The sequence below is a fragment of the Periplaneta americana genome, chromosome 10 (genome assembly GCF_040183065.1).
Source record: "Periplaneta americana isolate PAMFEO1 chromosome 10, P.americana_PAMFEO1_priV1, whole genome shotgun sequence".
Lineage (NCBI taxonomy): Eukaryota > Metazoa > Arthropoda > Insecta > Blattodea > Blattidae > Periplaneta > Periplaneta americana.
The window spans coordinates 21,845,712-21,865,023 of NC_091126.1; positions in this window are offsets into that span (position 1 = coordinate 21,845,712).

Consider the following 19,312-nt stretch of genomic DNA (forward strand, 5'->3'; position numbering starts at 1 on the left):
TCCTATTTAAGCAAGTAACTTCTATCACAAGTCAAATAAAAAAACAGTTCTTTATAGATTGTAATTCAATTCTTGTAATGTGTCTTCATAAGTGAAGGATATGACGACAAAATGCTATTTTCTGAGGAACTTCGCTCCATTGCATAACCTCAATATCATTAAAAATTGCAAAATTTTGATCGATTTTACCCTCTTCTACGGTATAATCTCAAAATTCTTTCATGTAATGATGAAGAATATCGCTTCGAAACTAGTTAGCAGGTAATTCCCTAAAATGTTAACACTGTAAAGAAGTTGTAAAGTTAATCAGTCATGTAATTGAGCTGAAATTTGCGTTGATACGATTAATAATAATGAACTGGTACTCCGATTAGCTTTACACTACGAGAAACAAGGTCAGTTCTATTCCGAGTAACATAAGAAAAAGAAAGTTCTTTTCGATTTATAATTCACTCCCCATTGCAAGGTTTACGCGCCTATTCGACAGAGGGTGGGAGGGTTACCACTCTTTACAACAGCGGATCCACCCTTGAAGCTAATTTCAATAATTGAAACAAGTCCACCTTCAGTGGAGGAACGTGAATTATCAAGCACTCCCTCCAGACGTTCTTTATGCAAACGAAATGCCTTTAAGAATGGCCTGAAATTTAAGAGATTGCACGGGTTTTCGAACGAATGCCATCACCCTCATGTTTCCCTAACAATGGGATTCTTTAAAGACGCCATTAGCCGTGATTACGATCGAGAGAAATTCTGGAGATGAGACTGCAACTACCGATTCAACACTGAACTCTTTCCATTTGCTACTTATTACGCTTTTCTGTAGTAATAATAACAATCATTGCAACGTCTTGTAAGATAATCAGCATTACTACTGAGTATTCAGTTCAAAGTGTGTCATGGCTCACTGTATTCCGCCATGTGGCTAGCCGATGAGCCTAGAGAATTCAATCTTCCTATACTTCCGCAAATGTGTATTACCTAGGAGGCAGACAAGTTGCCTAGTAAGTACGCCGTTCATTCTGAAGAGAACGTACCGATGCGCACGATAACACCGGTAGTGGCAGGAATGTGAACTGTTTGGAAATACGTACTGTCGGGATATGGGGAGAGGGTTAAGACGATTACTTACGTATTTGTTGACATTAACTTCGACGGTCAACATGGACACGGAGCATTTGATTTGTGTTGTGGAATGTTACCGTACGCAACCGATGATAACAAATACCCTGCGTACGACTTGTCGGCGCAAAACACAGTTCGAAAGAGGTTATGGTAGCACACAGACCGTACAGACCGCCATCTGTTGCTACGACGTACAAGTTATACCGTACACGTTCTCAAGTTCAGATTGAAGAACGCCTTGAATAATAGGCAACTTCTCTGACTTACAAGCTGAAACTCGCTTCAAATCGGTTACTCAACAACAGTGACGTCATGACACACTTTGAAATGAACACCCAGTATATCGTCGTGTTTTTTCACGTAATGACGCGTCTAAAAAATTTAGATTTTATTTATTTTTTTTAGTTACGACAATCACTGTGTTATCTTGGCGATACAAAAATTCTTCTAGTAGACGTCTCTGAACCTGCAACGGTAGAGCAGTTACAAGCGCTTCAGACTGGTACTCATTACGCGGCCCGAGAGTCGCAATCGTCTCTCGACTTTTATGCGGCTCTTGAAATATTACCATTATTATTATTACTACGAATATTTTTAATAATAATATTATTATTATTATTACTATAATTTTCTGCAAAATTATCTGTCTGTCCGCCCGTCCGTCCGTCCGTCCGTCCACCCACCCACCCACCCACCCACCCACCCACCCACCCACCCACCCACCCACCCACTCACCTGTACCTCCAAGGTTTTTTTTTTTCTGGTATGTTACTTTAAGGGTATATGTACGTCAGCGGTGGCGAAAATGCTATCGGCGCCGAGCCACTGTGTAAGCTGCAACGTGCATAGCACCTATGGAGGGAGGCGGACACCCGAAGGGGAATTGAAGCAACTGTCTAACATTAACGGTTTTTCATCTTCCTTACGTCAGGCACTTAAATAAAATTATATACAGTACAAGGTTATAAACTAATGTTTAGTATGTGTAACGAAGAAAGAAATGAACAAAAAAAAACATAGGACACATTATCACAACCTAAAATTAATTGTCTTCAGAATGTCTCTGCGGCAGAGTTTCAAAATCAGGAATTATGTCGCTCACTGCCAGTCGTAGTTGATCACGAAGGTATTTGTCTGTCAGTCGTGATCTAAATTTGATTTTTACTATTTTCATTGTTGAAAATAATTTTTCACAAACGTAAGTTGTAGCGAACATGGCTTCAACAGAGCAAGCGAAAGAACGAAGCTTCAAATATTTATTTTTTGCCAAAGATTTGAAAAGTTCAACATTTATCAAGTTCTTACATCTAGCTTTCATTTAGCACCACATTGTAAATCAGTAAGTTTAAATTGAAGATCTAACCGCATTATTCGTACATCTGCTGAAAAAGGATCGACGTACAGCGATGATTATTTTTATTTTATTGGGTTATTTTACGACGCTGTATCAACATCTAGGTTATTTAGCGTCTGGATGATATGAAGGTGATAATGCCGGTGAAATGAGTCCGGGGTCCAGCACCGAAAGTTACCCAGCATTTGCTCGTATTGGATTGAGGGAAAACCCTGGAAAAAACCTCAACCAGGTAACTTGCCCCGACCGGGATTCGAACCCGGGCCACCTGGTTTCGCGGCCAGACGCGCTGACCGTTACTCCACAGGTGTGGACACAGCGATGATGATGATGATGATGATGATAATAATAATAATAATAATAATAATAATAATAATAATAATAATAACAACAACAACAACACTTAACCTTTTAATGTTTCATCAGTAACATGTAGTAACTTATAATGTCGTTTTATGTTATACCACCGTTTTCCTAGTAATACTTGTGAATAAATCATACAGTTAATATTCTCATCATATTGTCAGCAAAAAATGCATCCTCCCATCCTACTTGAAACTTTCGTTTTTGTAGAGGTACATGGTTTCGAGAGAGACATTGCGACAATACGCCACTCGCAGGTCAGAGACAAATATACATGGAACGGAGTTTGACTCCAGTGAGTGAGAGGGTGGGGGTTGTAGGTAGGAAGCAAGGGAAATGCACTGCGAGCCACAATGTGCTCGTGAGTCGCATTTTCGCCGCGGCTGGCACGTGAACGACCACAAATATTATCAGAAAGTGCAGTCTCTATTTTATTTTAGCAGGTTATTTTACGACGCTTTATCAACATGCTGTCTCTAAATTTCTAAAATTTTATAAGGAAATGAACTCACAATTGGACAAAAATTACAAGATACCACAACAAGACTTATTAGAACTTACATATCTGATAAAAGTAAAAAAAAAAATGTTACTAATAATATTTTTTAGAATTCACTTTTTACTTTAAATTAAATTTTCCAAAATTTGAAAATTTTCACACATATTATTTCATAACTCCACAACCATTAGAGATATAATTCTCAAATTTTGTGCAATAATTTTACATGCATTTATGCAAAAGGTAGACTACAATAATGCCCATTTCTTTGAAAATAGAAAAATTAGGTCACAAAAAAATTATGTAAATTTTAATATACTTTATATAGGACAAATAAAAAATTAATTGTATTAAAATAAACAACTCTACATGTCTGAGAGTGGTCTACTTTTCACAAATAAGTGTTTGTTACATGCAGAAAAAATATTAAAGATGTCAGAGAGACCATAACAATCTTATCGTTACGAAATGATGTAACTGCAGATATATATATATATATATATATATATATATATATATATATATATATATATATATTCATACTTTGTTAAAACTGGTTTGAAAAATATTATTAGTAAACTTTTAAATATTTCTATCAGATATTTAAGTTCTAATAAGTCTTGTTGTGGTACCTTGTAATTTTTGTCCAGTTGTAAGTTCATTTTTTTTTTATAAAATTTAAAAAATTTGGAGCCTGCATTTTCTGATTTTGTTCATGTACATATAGCCTTAATGTAACTTTTTAATTGTATAATTTTTTATCGAGAATTAAATGTTTTATTGTGAACAATCTATTTAACCAATTTCAACATAGGCCTACTTTAAATATTTACTATGGTAAATTTACATGAAAAACTTCATGCAGATCTCTTTGATATTTCTTGATAAAAAAAATGAAATACAAATTAATATACAGAGTAAACCCTAAATATTGTTAATAAATTCATGGTGTTATTCTTTGGGATGTCTCCTACAAAAATGTAATGCAATTTTGCTCGTTTACGCTTCATTTTCAAGGCAAAATTATTTTATATGGAAATTCCATAGCATGAATTGGAAAAGCCATTGATTGAATTCCCAATATGCTCAGTCAGCTTGAGAGAGCAGTGTAGTATGATAATTCATGATTGAAAGAATTTTAATTTTATCCGTTATATATGCCCGAACAAATGTAACATTTTAAAATTTCTTTTCAAAACGAAAAGTTACATTTATTCAGATCAAATTTGTGCATATTTAAAGAGCAAACATAAAATTCTTTCAATTATTTATTATCACAATATACTGCTCTGTTAAATTGACTGGTCCACACCTGTGGAGTAACGGTCAGCGCGTCTGGCTGCGAAACCAGGTGGCCCGGGTTCGAATCCCGGTCGGGGCAAGTTACCTGGTTGAGGTTTTTTCCGGGGTTTTCCCTCAACCCAATACGAGCTGGGTAACTTTCGGTGCTGGACCCCGGACTCATTTCACCGGCATTATCACCTTCATTTCATTCAGACGCTAAATAACCTAGACGTTGATACAGCGTCGTAAAATAGTCCAATAAAATAAATAAAATAAATTGAATGATTATACTGGGAATTAACTCAATGGCTTTCCCAAAACACTCTACGAAATGCTTCATGTAAAACAGTTTTTGTGTTGGGAAAACAAGCAAAAACGAGCAAAACTGCATTAATTTTTATTGTTCGAAATATCTAAAAGAATAACCCTCTGAAATTAAAGATATAACTTATGATTCACTCTGTACATGAGGGGCTCACAACAAGAGTAGACTAAATCCACCAGTGGTCAGTTTGTGGATTAATACAATCTCGGATGAAGAAAACTTAGATTTATTCATTGCCATAACAAACAAAGTCCAAAACTCATTTGTTACTCCACAGAGGACAGCATTTCCTATGGAAGGTGAAGGTTGATAAGTAGGGATAGGATTTTGATGATCTATAAATAATAAAAAAATGTCCTAAAACAATGCATTTATGACCTAAAATTCTTTCAAAAATGACCTTAAAAATGCCCTAAAAGTTGATCTTACATTCAAAAATTGGTTTAGTAGGAAAAGTAGTTTTGTGCTGCTTAACATTTAGACTAGTAATTAAATTAAATTTTAGTACCAACATTTAAGTTTATTTAATTTTACATTTTTTTTTCTAAGTGGTACACTTTAATTAACTATTTTACCTGATGTAGTTTCCATGTAGTCCATCACAAGGCCACTCTTATACGGAATTAGCAAATATAGAGGAGTTTATATTGAAGGGGTGGTTGGACTGATCCATTACATGGGGTGTACTACGTTAAAAGGGCAATATTTGTGTAGAAAAACGATTAAATATTATACAAAATAATGGGTATTAGCCACCGGCGTAGCTCGGTCAGTTAAGGCGCTTGCCTGCCGATCCGGAGTTGCGCTCGGGCGCAGGTTCAATTTCCGCTTGTGCTGATTATCTGGTTGGGTTTTTTCCGAGGTTTTTCCCAACCGTAAGGCAAATGGCAGGTAATCTATGGCGAATCCTCGGCCTCATCTCGCAAATATCATATCACTATCACCAACTCCATCGACGCTAAATAACTTCGTAGTTGGTACAGCGTTTTAAATAACCAAGTAAAAAATAAAGGGTATTAATGGACAAAATATTTAGACAAAATATCAAAGGAAATAAAGATTATTTTATATTAATAATGAGGATCTGTGGCCAAAATTAAATGAAAAATGCCTCAGAAATGTCCGAATAACACAAAAGATGCTCTCATGAGTTGAAACAGGCAAGAAATGCAAAAAAATGCCCAAACAAATATGTCTTAAAACACTCAGTTTATCAGATAACATATAAATACTAAAGCGGCTATGTTTCTGGCTTACTAGAAAAAAGATGCAATTTCATCAAAATCCTAGCCCTATTGATAAGCATGAGCCAAGAACGTTAAGACTCAGTTTCTCAAAATTATTCCAGAAGGTCTTGGTCCACTCTGGTTGTGAAGCTCTCATATAACTTATGTGTTTGTGTTGGAAATGAAGAGTCACTTCTGGGTCCACTTAAAGACTAGGATATCTCTTGTTGTGACAGTTGGATTCAACAGGAGCTGATGTCACACAAAGAACACTTCGAAGAAATGTCAATCAGTACTGCAGCGATTTCCTCAGCGAGACGGATCTGTCAGTGTTCATTATAAATTCACTATACTTTATTTATTTATTATAAATTATCCCTTTATCTCAGTCGCAATTAACACTTGACATTTACGTGCTGCAAAACAAAGAAAATAAATTATATGAGGTGTTCGGGATATAACCCTTTCAAAACAAAATGTCAACACTCTGATGATTGGTGAGGACAACAGACAGCTTTCGATATAATACTGGTGCCACTCCAGTCGACATCAACAAGTTGATATTGATTCATGCTTCCGTACGGGCTATTCCATCTTAAATCGAGCGGAATATAGAGAAAATTGACCTTGCAATTTTTAAATATAATGAAACATTTTCTGTCCGTTGTGATACAATGCTTTGTGCAAAGTTTGAGACATCAGAACTTCATAGTGTTTAAATTAAGAATATTTAAATTTATTGTATTTTCATAAAATTAACAACTTTAAACTGTTGTGGCTCCGAAACCCTTTCACCCAATGATCAAAATCATGGTTTATTTTGATGCTGAGAAATTAAAGTTTATATTGACATATTAACAGTTTTTCTTACTTTTTATGGAAATGGAGAAATTTAGATTTTTCTTCATTAAGACGAAAAAATATTTTTAAAGTATATAGTTAGATTCCGCATTGAAAGTACAAATAAACACAAATTTTTTACTGGTGCACCGTGAAGAGAGTATTGAAAATATCATATAAAGAAAATAAATAGTACGCGCGTGAACTAACCAGCTGACTGTGAGGCGGGAGCTAGCCGAGGCAAGCAAGGCCAGGAGACATAAACACGTGATGTTTCGTCTAGTAGCGCATCGCTGGTCTAGCTGTATCACAAGTTTTCATAAACAGGAGTAAAATGACGCCCAATATAAATAAGGATTACTTCTTATCATAACCTACCAAATGTCAGCTTCAAAATGAGCTCCCGTTCAATGTTCTACAGTAAATGGTTCCAGAGTTCTGAGCGCTGAAAGAGGCTTGTTTTTATAAAATACGCTAAATTTGTCGCTCAATAGTACGAAAACCGTTTGACTTTCGATAGTATATTTTTGAAAATGCATTTTCCTGAGCACCTTGTATAAATAGGAAAAAAATTGGAGTCTTAAAAAAATGCGAGGTTTTTTACTGATCGATTTCATATGGAATAGCCCGTACATATGTGACATGTGATTTGAGGTCCCAACAAGATGCTCATATTCAACATAACACAATACACACAGGCATGAAATGATTCCATTGAAGTGTGCTACGCTTGGGGTATTGATTTTTAACAAACCTTGACCGTAGTATATTCTTGATGCCTCCTGGTGATACACAAGCCAGTTAAAAGTTATTTATAAATGAAATGGTAATTGCCTCCAGCTTCTATTATATTTTGTGTGTGTTTGTTGCAGTAGTGCAGAAATATAGGTACACCCGCCCAGGTTTCAGGGTATTTTTTTACATCTCAACGACTTTTTAACTTCATTATTTATAATGATCTGTTATACATTAATTAGCCATATGTTCGTATTATAGACATACTTTGGCTATATCCATAGCTTTGTTTTCAATTTTTACTCTTTTATTATTAATATTGTTACTATTACCTAGATCTGCGGGTCCCGAAGTGTGGGTTGCGACCCCGTGCAGGGTCGTGTAAGGAACTGAGGGGTGTCGCTAGGGGTGCTATTCATAGACATTTCGCAGCACGCGCTACGAGCGTACTAAGCTAGCCCCGGCTATCCTCTGGTTACTTGTACAGAATTCAAATCATATCCTATCGCTAACACTGGTTTATGAATACGAAAAACGCTGATAATCCACCGGAAGCCCGCGCTAAAAATGTCTATGAATACGGCCCTAGATGATTTACAAAATCGTCTTCCTAACTTATGTGTATGTATTTATTCTCACTGCAAATGGGTATATACCCGGTGGCAGTGGTAACTAATTACACTCAATAATGACAATAATAAACACAACTAATAAAAAACAATAATTAATAATAATAATAATAAAATAATAATAATAACAAGAAGCATCCTAAAATTAAAATGAAGCATGGTCACTTAAAATAACAATTAAAGTAACATAAAATTTACATTGTCATACATTAAAAGTGTTAAAATTGTTAAAAAAAGGAAACAAAAGACAAATAGAAAACCTACATCAACAACTCAACAAAATACATCCCAAATTAAAGTATATAGTAGAAATGGAACATAACCAAGCTATAAACTTCTTAGACATCACCATAACCAAAACAAATAACAGACACGAATTCAAAATATACAGGAAACCCACTACAACCACAAAACATATACCCAATTCATCAAATCATCCCATACAACATAAACATGCAGCTTTCCGTACAATGACACACAGATTAATTAATATACCAATGAACAATGACAACTACACTGAAGAATTAAACACAATAAAATATATAGCACAAGACAATGGATAAAACCCTAACATAATAGACACACTAATAAAAAAGGCAAAACAAAAACAGAACAAACCAATACAAACAGCACGCGAGAATAAATACATAACATTAACATATCACAATACCAATACCCACAAAATTGCAACTTCATTGAGAAAACTAAAGTACAAGATTGCATACAAAACAAATAATACATCACAGAAAATATACTTAAATAACCACATTAAACATTCAAATAAATATAATTCAACTGGAGTTTACAAATTAAAATGCAATAGTTGCCCACATTTTTACATAGGACAGACAGGAAGATCCTTTCACGCAAGATATAATGAACATATTAAAGCTGTAACCAAATCCTACATCACATCTAATTATGCAGATCACATTATCAACAATAATCATGACTACAATAATGTAGAAACAGATATGGAAATTTTACACATCACATCAAAAAGTTCACAGTTAAACATCCTAGAACAATACGAAATATATAAGAATACAATAGCATACCCACAATATATACTTAACACACAACTGCAGTTCGATACGCACACATTATTTGACGTCATAATACATCATAACATACAAACAGCCAACCCCCACTATAGGAGCAACACACCCCCACCCCTACCATCGACAACTGCACATCGCAGAGTCAAGATCACCAGTGGTTCAAGAGACACTGAGGACGACGACACATAGCGTCGAAACGGGCCGTCTGTCGAATTTTAACACTTTTAACGTATGACAAAGTAAATTTTATGTTTTTAACAAAGTGTTAACGACAACTTCAACCAATGAATTAAAGTAAATCTAATTTGCATCTTAACCCTAAGCTCGAACTAAGACCCACGAGTCTGACAAGTTCATATCTGCACAAGTACCTTTCGGCACTACACTTATTTCGCTGTCAACTCACTCACTGCACTGATTCTACCTGATTTCACTAACACTTCTAACCATTTCACTGTTCGAATACTTTGCACAGCCACTTCACTGACACCAACACACTTCACTGACACCAACACACTTCACTTACACAACACACTTCCTCACTGATAGAATACTTCAAATAACAAGATGTCAATTACACCCTTTAGCTAGTGTGTATAATATACTACCGTCTATTAGTAGAGTCCTTAAACCTATTTTTAAATACATTAAACTTATACGGTATGCGTCAAAACAAACTGAAATAATCACTCATCTGCTGTTCACGTTTCCATAGTAACGAAGTATTTATTTATTGTATACAATAGTTTGGCATATTGTGAATTCAGTGTTCTGTTGATTTCTGCAATTGAGGGGTGCTCAGCAATAACAAGGTATGAAAACATACCTCGGTATAGTCGCCACCATTAGAAATACAAAGCAAATGCACTTATTTATCTTGCTGTTCCATCACTTAGACGGCGAATATGAAGTTACTTTTACTTACTGCCAAAATCCCACTTCTTACACATACCTTGTTAGAAGTGTTATTATTAGAGAAATAAAATACGAGGCGCATCCAGAATGTAAATTTCCATATTTAAAAAAAAAGAACACACACTTTCAGGAAAACATTTATTGGCAACAGGTACAGCAATGTTTCAGCTATTTTTCAACATAGCCACCATCAGAATTGAGACATTTGTCGTATCGTGGGATCAACTATTGTATCCCTCTGTCGTAGAACTCTGCCGCCTGTGAATGGAACCAACGTGTGACAGACGTCTTCAGCTCTTCGTCGTTGCCAAAACGCTCACCGGAAGACAGGAATTTCTTGAGGTGCAAGAAAACGTGAAAATCGCTGGGAGCAAGATGAGAACTGTAGGGTGGTGGATCAAACAACTCCCAGCCAAATTCCGTCAAAACAGCTGCTATGCGCCGAGCCGTATGTGGACGAGCATTGTCATGGAGGAGCACAACACCTGCAGTAAGCATTCCACGCCTCTTGTTTTGAATGGCACGTCGCAATTTTCGCAGTGTTTCACAGTAACGGTCAGCGTTCACTGTTTCACCTCTTGGAAGAAAGTCTATGAGTAGAATGCCCTTCCTGTCCCAGAACACCGTGCACATCACTTTCCGTACCGACAGCGTCTTTTTGAATTTCGTCTTGACCGGAGATCCACTATGCCACCAATGCATTGACTGCTGCTTGGTTTCCGGGGTGAAGTGCGAAATCCAAATCTCATCGCCCGTGACGATCCTGTCGAGGAACTCGTCGCCGTCATCGTGATACCGTTGCAGAAATGTCAGTGCTGCTCCTAAACGTTGCATTTTGTGTTTCGGGTGTCAGGTTTTTCGGCACCCACTTTTTTTAACAGCAGGTGCTTAGTGACAATATCATGGTACAAGGTTCGCGATATCTGCGGAAAATAGCTGCTCAGCTCCGTAATCGTGAACCGATGGTTCTCCATGATGCACTGCCGCACCAGCTCAACACGATCATCATTGATGAGGGACGGTCGCCCACTGCGCTCTTCATCATGGACACTTTGACGACCTTCGGAAAACTGGCTACACCAGCGACACACCATCTGCTTACTCATGATGTTCGGCCCATAGACCTAACAGAGCTGCCGATGAATTTTAATTGGCGCAATGCTTTGTGCATTAAAGGACTTTATCACCGACCGAACCTCGCAGGTGGCGGGAGAAGGAATAAGAGCTTCCATTTCGGACCACTGCTGCCACGCTACTGGCACCAGGCGGGACCTGTCCGGCTGGCATATGATTGATACGTCATAGATCTGTTACGCATGCGCAATTGACACGGCTAATTACGTTTTCTTTCAAGGGGAAAAAATCGGGAAACTTACTTTCTGGATGCGCCTCGTATTATGTCAAGAATTAGATTGAACACGTTCCTTATGTTTTATGTTCCTGTACATACCTGTTTCAAAACGACTTTACATATCTGCTTAGTTTTTTTTTATATTATATTGAAAGACTACAGCTGAATGACAAGGGAGCCTCGAATTCCCAGAAAATTTCTCTATCACAAAATCCATTTTGACTCCCGGGATTTGAATCTGGATTTTCGACGTGGGATTATAATCCTTTGGTATTACATTGGCGTTGATTTGCTTTCTCATACGGAACAAGAATGCTTGAATTAAACCTGCAGTGCTTGGGAAAAGTGGCATAAGTCAGTTTCCACAAACATTTTTTAATAATTTATTGACAACTTACGGAACATCTGCTCGCTTGGGAAAAGAGACATAAATATTTCTCCCATTACAATAATTCATACAGAAAAAAAATCAAATCGACATAAACCAGTGTGAAGACAGCTTTTTTCCATCTCCTGTAAAATTAACATTTTTGACTTGTTCCACTTTTCCCGAGCACTACAGAAATATGTAATAAAAATTGTGCTCTTGTAAAACCCTGACGCACGCCTTGTGGTCTATATTAATATGAACCGCGCTTGCATCGAACACCTGCAGCATCGTATGACATCTGGTTATAAAGGAGCGGATAGCCCACCCTTTGAGAACATTGGTTTAATGGCATTCTTTCGTATGAAAGTTTATGATGCAAAGTTAAATAGAAAAAAAATCACAACACTCAAGCTTTGTCTGCTTACAGGCGGCATAATTGGGGCTTGTTGCTATGCTGAATTCAGATACAGCGAAACATGTAGGTATTAACTCTTGGTTTACTGAAGTATTTTTTTTCTAGCTTTACTGACTGGGTAGATTTTGGACTCATTGTTTTTAAAGCAAATTTAATGCATTTTTCTCAGTTATTCATTTTTCAAGCTTTATTTGAAGAAAACAATATTATTTGAACACATTTTATACTTCACACTCCGAATACATAAGTTATTTAATTTCAATCATATTCATTTTTTCTTGAAAAAAAAAAACAAATTTTATTTTGACTATTACACTCTTACTACGTCATACTACTTTTCACCAATAAAACGGATCCAAACCTGTGGAGTAACGGTCAGCGCGTCTGGCGGTGAAACCAGGTGGTCCGGGTTCGAATCCCGGTCGGGGCAAGTTACCTGGTTGAGGTTTTTTCCGGGGTTTTCCCTCAACCCAATACGAGCAAATGCTGTATAACTTTCGGTGCTGGAACCCGAACTCATTTCACCGGCATTATCACCTTCATTTCATTCAGACGCTAAATAACCTGAGATGTTGATACAGCGCCGTAAAATAACCCAATAAAAAATAACCACTAAAACGGTACGAAAGGACGTATTTCAACCAATCATGGCTGCTTATCGCACAGTTTTATCGCGGTCCTAGCATTTTTTAAATTTTATCGCGTCCCTAGCATTTGTTTCTTTGTTTGCCAACATTTGAAACTGCGCTGGTCTGGACGTCAAAAAAAGTATATATATATATATATATATATATATATATATATATAAAATTACAAACCACTCCAGTCGATGCACAGCAGTTTCAAATATGACTCGCATTGTCATTCAAGAACAAGAATCAATAAAAATCACTGATCATACCTATGTATCTTCTGAAATCCGATTTACAAATAAATGAACAGCACCATTCGGAAATCCTGAATAAGTTGAATACACCATGTTGGCCTAAATCAACGAGTTCCACTTCTATTACGTACACGTCCAATATAACATCAATTGAACCACCAACCACATTAAAATTTGAAAATTGTACATTCAATAATTATTCCTTTTAAAATTATTCATGTTTATTTTTTATGTAATCGTCGATAATTAAAACTTTTCTAACACTTGTGTATATTAGTTAGGTTATGTTATAGCTTCTGCTATATGATATTATGGATAGTCACGTATCAGAGATTGTTTAATATTAAGATTTATTGAAAATCATCTGTCAAGTGACGTTGATTACTGGGATTCGGATAATTAAAGTGGAATGCAACTGTCTTAATAAAAATGAAACTGAATCAACAAAGCCTTCTAGACTATTAACCGTCTACAGAGTTCAATGAAGATTCCATAGTTGGCACACCTGATATCAAGAAAACAGCTAACTCTGCCCTCTAGCATGCATCTAGCGTAATATTTGTAATGTTGAGATGGTACAATAATACATTTGAAGACAGTTGTATTTTCGTAAGTCAATTAATATTTTATTGTATTGGAGTACTTCGTTACTTCTAATCTTTATATACTTTCTTCTAATCGTGTAATAGTCAATTAAATCCCACTCGAGTTTTGATTTTCTCTAGATAAATCAAAACGTTTAGTGAGATTACTGTTGATAATCCATGTTGAATCTTTCGTACACTACTTTTAACACTTGAATATAAATAATTGATTAAATGGCGATCTTACTCGTGTTAATTATGTAAGCATGTGCGGCTTACAGGTGTTTCGGTGCTATTCGACACCATCCTCAGAGCCTACTAGATCTCGGCGCTATCTCAACTTCGCTGCCTGTTGTGTGGGTGCGTTCGTGTGATGAAGAGTTATGTCAAATAGTGTGTGTGTGTTCTGAAACTGATCTGTGTGTTGAGAATTTGATTGGGTCTGCTTTGGTGAAAACAGAAATACAACATAGCATACAGAACAGAAAACACACTACAAAGGCATCTCAACACACAAACAACACAAACAAATAAATACAACCACACAGGCGTATACAAACTCACATGCATTAGTTGCGAAAGTTTCTACATTGGACAGACAGGCAGATCATTCCAAACTCGATACAAAGAACACATTAAAGCAATAACCAGAGGACACAATACATCTACATATGCCGAACACATAACTAATGCCAACCACACATACAGTAACATAAATACAGACATGGAAATCCTACACATACAACCCAAAAACCAAAAACTCAACACGCTAGAACAATATGAAGTCCACACCTGTGGAGTAACGGTCAGCGCGTCTGGCTGTGAAACCAGGTGGCCCGGGTTCGAATCCCGGTCGGGGCAAGTTACCTGGTTGAGGTTTTTTCCGGGGTTTTCCCTCAACCCAATACGAGCAAATGCTGGGTAACTTTCGGTGCTGGACCCCGGACTCATTTCACCGGCATTATCACCTTCATATCATTCAGACGCTAAATAACCTAGATGTTGATAGAGCGTCGTAAAATAACCCAATAAAAAAAGAACAATATGAAATATACAGACACACTAAAACACACCCCAATAAAATTTCAACACTCAGATCAATTTCAGACCACACACACTATTTGACACAACTCTTCATCACACGAACGCACCACACAACAGGCAGGGAAGTTGAGATAGCGCCGAGATCTAGTAGATTCTGAGGATGGTGTCGAATAGCACCGAAACAGCTGTAAGTCGCACATGCTTACATAATTAACACGAGTAAGTTCGCCATTTAATCAATTATTAAAATTTTATTTGGTAACAACCAAGTTACGTAAAGATTAATTTTTGGTCCTACAGAATTTATCTGTTATGGTGAAAATGTTTGGCCTAATAATCAACAACTAAGTTATTTTTAGTTTTTATGAGCGATCCACGCAAACCCATTCATTCTTGGCTTATTGATCACATTTCCAGTCTGTTTTCCTATCTTATCTTGATTCAGTTTACTGACTTGTCGTCTCTTGTGTGTCACTTACCTGTATTCGGACAGTTGACTGAACAAAAAACAAACATAAAGCATCTTCCACGTCTTTTTCCTCCATCTTGGGCTGGTGGTGGAGTTGGTTGGGTTGTAGTTGCTATTCCCACTGAATTAATCATTTAATAAAGTATATAATATCAGACAGAAACACGGACATTACGATGAAGTGAAGAGAAGCGACTAGAAGCATTTAAAATGTGGATATGGAGAATAATGGAACGTGTGAAGTGGACAGACAGAATAAGAAATAAAGCTGTGTTGGAAAGAGTGGGTGAAGAAAGAATGATGCTCACACTGATCAGGAAGAGATAAAGGAAATGGTTCTGTCACTGGCCGAGAAGAAATTGCTTACTGAAGGATGCACTGGAAGGAATGGTGAACGGGAGAAGAGTTCGACTTTAAGATACATGGATCATATGCGGAGACTAAGAGGAAAGCAGAAAATAGGAAAGATTAGAGAATGTCTGAAATCATCTTCAAGGGTCGGTCCGGTTTTTTGCCACTACTCTACAAAATATGGTTCATATGTATGATAAAAAGAAGCGGGGGGAAAAACCGCACCCTTGTCTAACACCTTGGTTTATTCAAGTCCAGGTAGTAGTTCCGCGTTCAGTTCTTATGGCGATTTCATTTTGTTGATATAAATCGGTGGTCGTCAGCACTCACTGAAATGTGCAAAGGGTAAGCGGAGCTGTCCCGTGTGCCCCGTCGTGCAGCAAGAAGAGGTAGAGAGTATACCCGCTAGCAGCTACGAGTGCACCATGGTGCACTGTGTTCTCCGCGGGTAAGATCGCTAGCCCCAGGTTGCTTTGTGCTGACGACCGCTAATATAAGTTATAAATGAAAAAAAAAATGAATTGACTTGGTACATTATCACGGCAGAAAATCTTTAAAAGTATATTTCCGTTAACTTTATCTTACAACTTAATTCTCTAAACCAGTGGTCGTCAGCACTCACTGAAATGTGCAAAGGGTAAGCGGAGCTGTCCCGTGTGCCCGTCGTGCAGCAGGAAGAGGTAGAGAGCTTACCCGCTAGCACCTACGAGTGCACCATGGTGCACTGTGTTCTCCGCGGGTAAGATACGCTAGCCCCAGGTTGCTTTGTGCTGACGACCGCTAATATAAGTTATAAATGAAAAAAAAATGAATTGACTTGGTATATTATCACGGCAGAAAATTGTTAAAAGTATATTTCCGTTAACTTTATCTTACAACTTAATTCTCTAAACCAGTGGTCGTCAGCACTGCCTGAAATGTGCAAAGGGTAAGCGGAGCCGTCCCGTGTGCTCCGTCGATCAGCAGGAAGAGGTAGAGAGCATACCCGCTAGCAGCTAAAGGCTGGTTTACAATAAACCGGGAACGAGAACCAGAATGAAAACGAGAAGCAGAGGACGTGAATATGAAAATGTTTGATTCACAATAAACCGAGAACGTAGACGACTATGCATATCGATATGCATGTCAATAACGATATGTAAAGTCGATATTACGCATTCTGATGTTATTTGTGTATAATTCACCAATGGTGTTCTCTCATGAGTACAAGGCAGCCAACATAAACACAGGTTAACCAACTTCGAGATTTCAACTGAAACAGTTCATTAAGTACGGTATTACATAAATATGCCCATGCATCTTTATTATCACAACCTATTTTAAGTCTACAATAACGTAAAATAATTAGAGAAGAAACATTTGTAATAGAACAAAAATGAACACAACAGTAGTTATTGAATTGAAGCATGAATATGTAGTGTATAATACAACCAATACAGTAATAAAATATGATTCGCTTCCGATCGATGTTCAAAGATGCAGCTATTGAAAGCCACGTATTCTCCTTCATTTTCTCATCTTTATACGAGGCGCGCCGCTTATCGTAAACGTGAGGATTTTCCTCAACACTGAATATTAGAATCTCATCAAACAAAACTTGTTCCATGATGCACAGCACAGAACAAAATAATGCATAGGTTATGTCACGGTCTTCTTGCTACAAAATATACGACGACAAAATAGCTTTTAGATAGCAATAGAATGAATCTAGTGGGCTGTGATCGGAAACGTGAACGCCAAAGTTGAAACTTGGCCAACTCTTCGTTCCCGATCCCGGGCTCCGGCAAGCTTTTCGTTAATTGTGAATGCTCGCATTTAAATGTACACATTTTGACAATTTTACCGTTTTCGTTTTCGTTCCGATTCTCGTTTCCGGTTTATGGTGAACCAGCCTTAATGGTGAACTGTGTTCTCCGCGGGTAAGGGACGCTAGCCCCAGGGTGCTCTATGCTGACGACCGCTGCTCTAAACGGTCTAAACTATTCTTCAACATAGTAAGAAGTCAATTTAAGTATGTTCTCAAATCACATATTGTTTAAATGGAATTCCATTCGGTTATTTTTTTTTTTTTTTCGATTTTGAAATTGAATTAATTTGAGTTTTGTCTCATTTCGCTGTTTTTCTTTCAGATAAACCACTTTCAATTCGGGAATTACTTTGACTCGATCCCCCAACGATAATACTTCTCACTTTACTGAACATGATTTTAACTCGTAACGATTTTATATAGTGCAGAAGAAATTATTACCGCCAGCACTCGCTGAAATGTGCAAAGGGTAAGCGGAGCCGTTCCGTGTGCCCCGTCGTTCAGCAGGAAGAGGTATATAGCATACCCGCTAGCAGTTAATGGTGCACTGTGTTCTCCGCGGGTAAAGACGCTAGACCCAGGGTGCTATATGCTGACGCCCGCTGTTCTAAACGGTCTAAACTATTCTTCAACATAGTAAGAAGTCAATTTAAGTATGTTCTCAAATCACATATTGTTTTAATGGAATACAATTCGGATATTCCTTTTTTTTTTTCGATTTTGAAATTGAATTAATTTGAGTTTTGTCTCATTTCGCTGTTTTTCTTTCAGATAAACCGCTTTCAATTCGGGAATTACTTTGACACGATCCCCCCAACGATAATACTTCTCACTTTACTCGTAACGATTTTATATAGTTCAGAAGAAATTATTACCGTAGGGATAAGGGACAAACCGTGGTAAAAGAAAACCCGAAGAGCGTGTGAAAGGATTCCCTCTCGCTAGGAACTCGCACGTTCCTTCGAGCAGTGGTTCTCAAACTTTCCAGTGTCACGGACCTTATGAAGCTCACATTTCATTTTGGCCGTCGCGTCGGCTCAAATGTCATGCCACGACAGCCGAGGCTGCTTAGAAATTTAAAATCGGGACAAATTTGATTGATGCTTGCGCCCGCTGGAAAATCACTGGCTAGCAGACGTCTGTACTATACAAAGTTTAAAAACTTTTGGTGTATCTTATAAATAAGGAGCGGATTTCTATGTAATTAAATATTATTTTTGCGTGTGATAAAACACAATTAACAAAGTTAAAAATTCCGAACATGAAGTTTCAAGTTTAAAACCCGAATTTTATTTCACATAAAAACACATATTTTCACAAAAAAAATTATGTAAATACATATTTTCAGGAAATCTATTATAAACACATAAATCTTGGAATTTTTTTACTTAAATAATTTTTTACAAGAACTTTTAAACATTTTAAAACTAAATCAATTATGTTACTCAGAAGTTACCTTTTTAAGAATTCTTGGTTGCTTCGTGTTTCTAAGCTGTGTGGTGTATCCGTGATCCATTTTTGTAATAGTATCGCCTCAAGTTCTGAGAACTGCTAGGCAGCATATCAGTGTTATTATTAGAGAATAAATTAACATGGATAAGGAGGAGAGATCTTGCAACACATAGGCCTAAGTAGGAATGTTTATTGTTGCTGAAGATGATTTCATTCCACACTTTGTG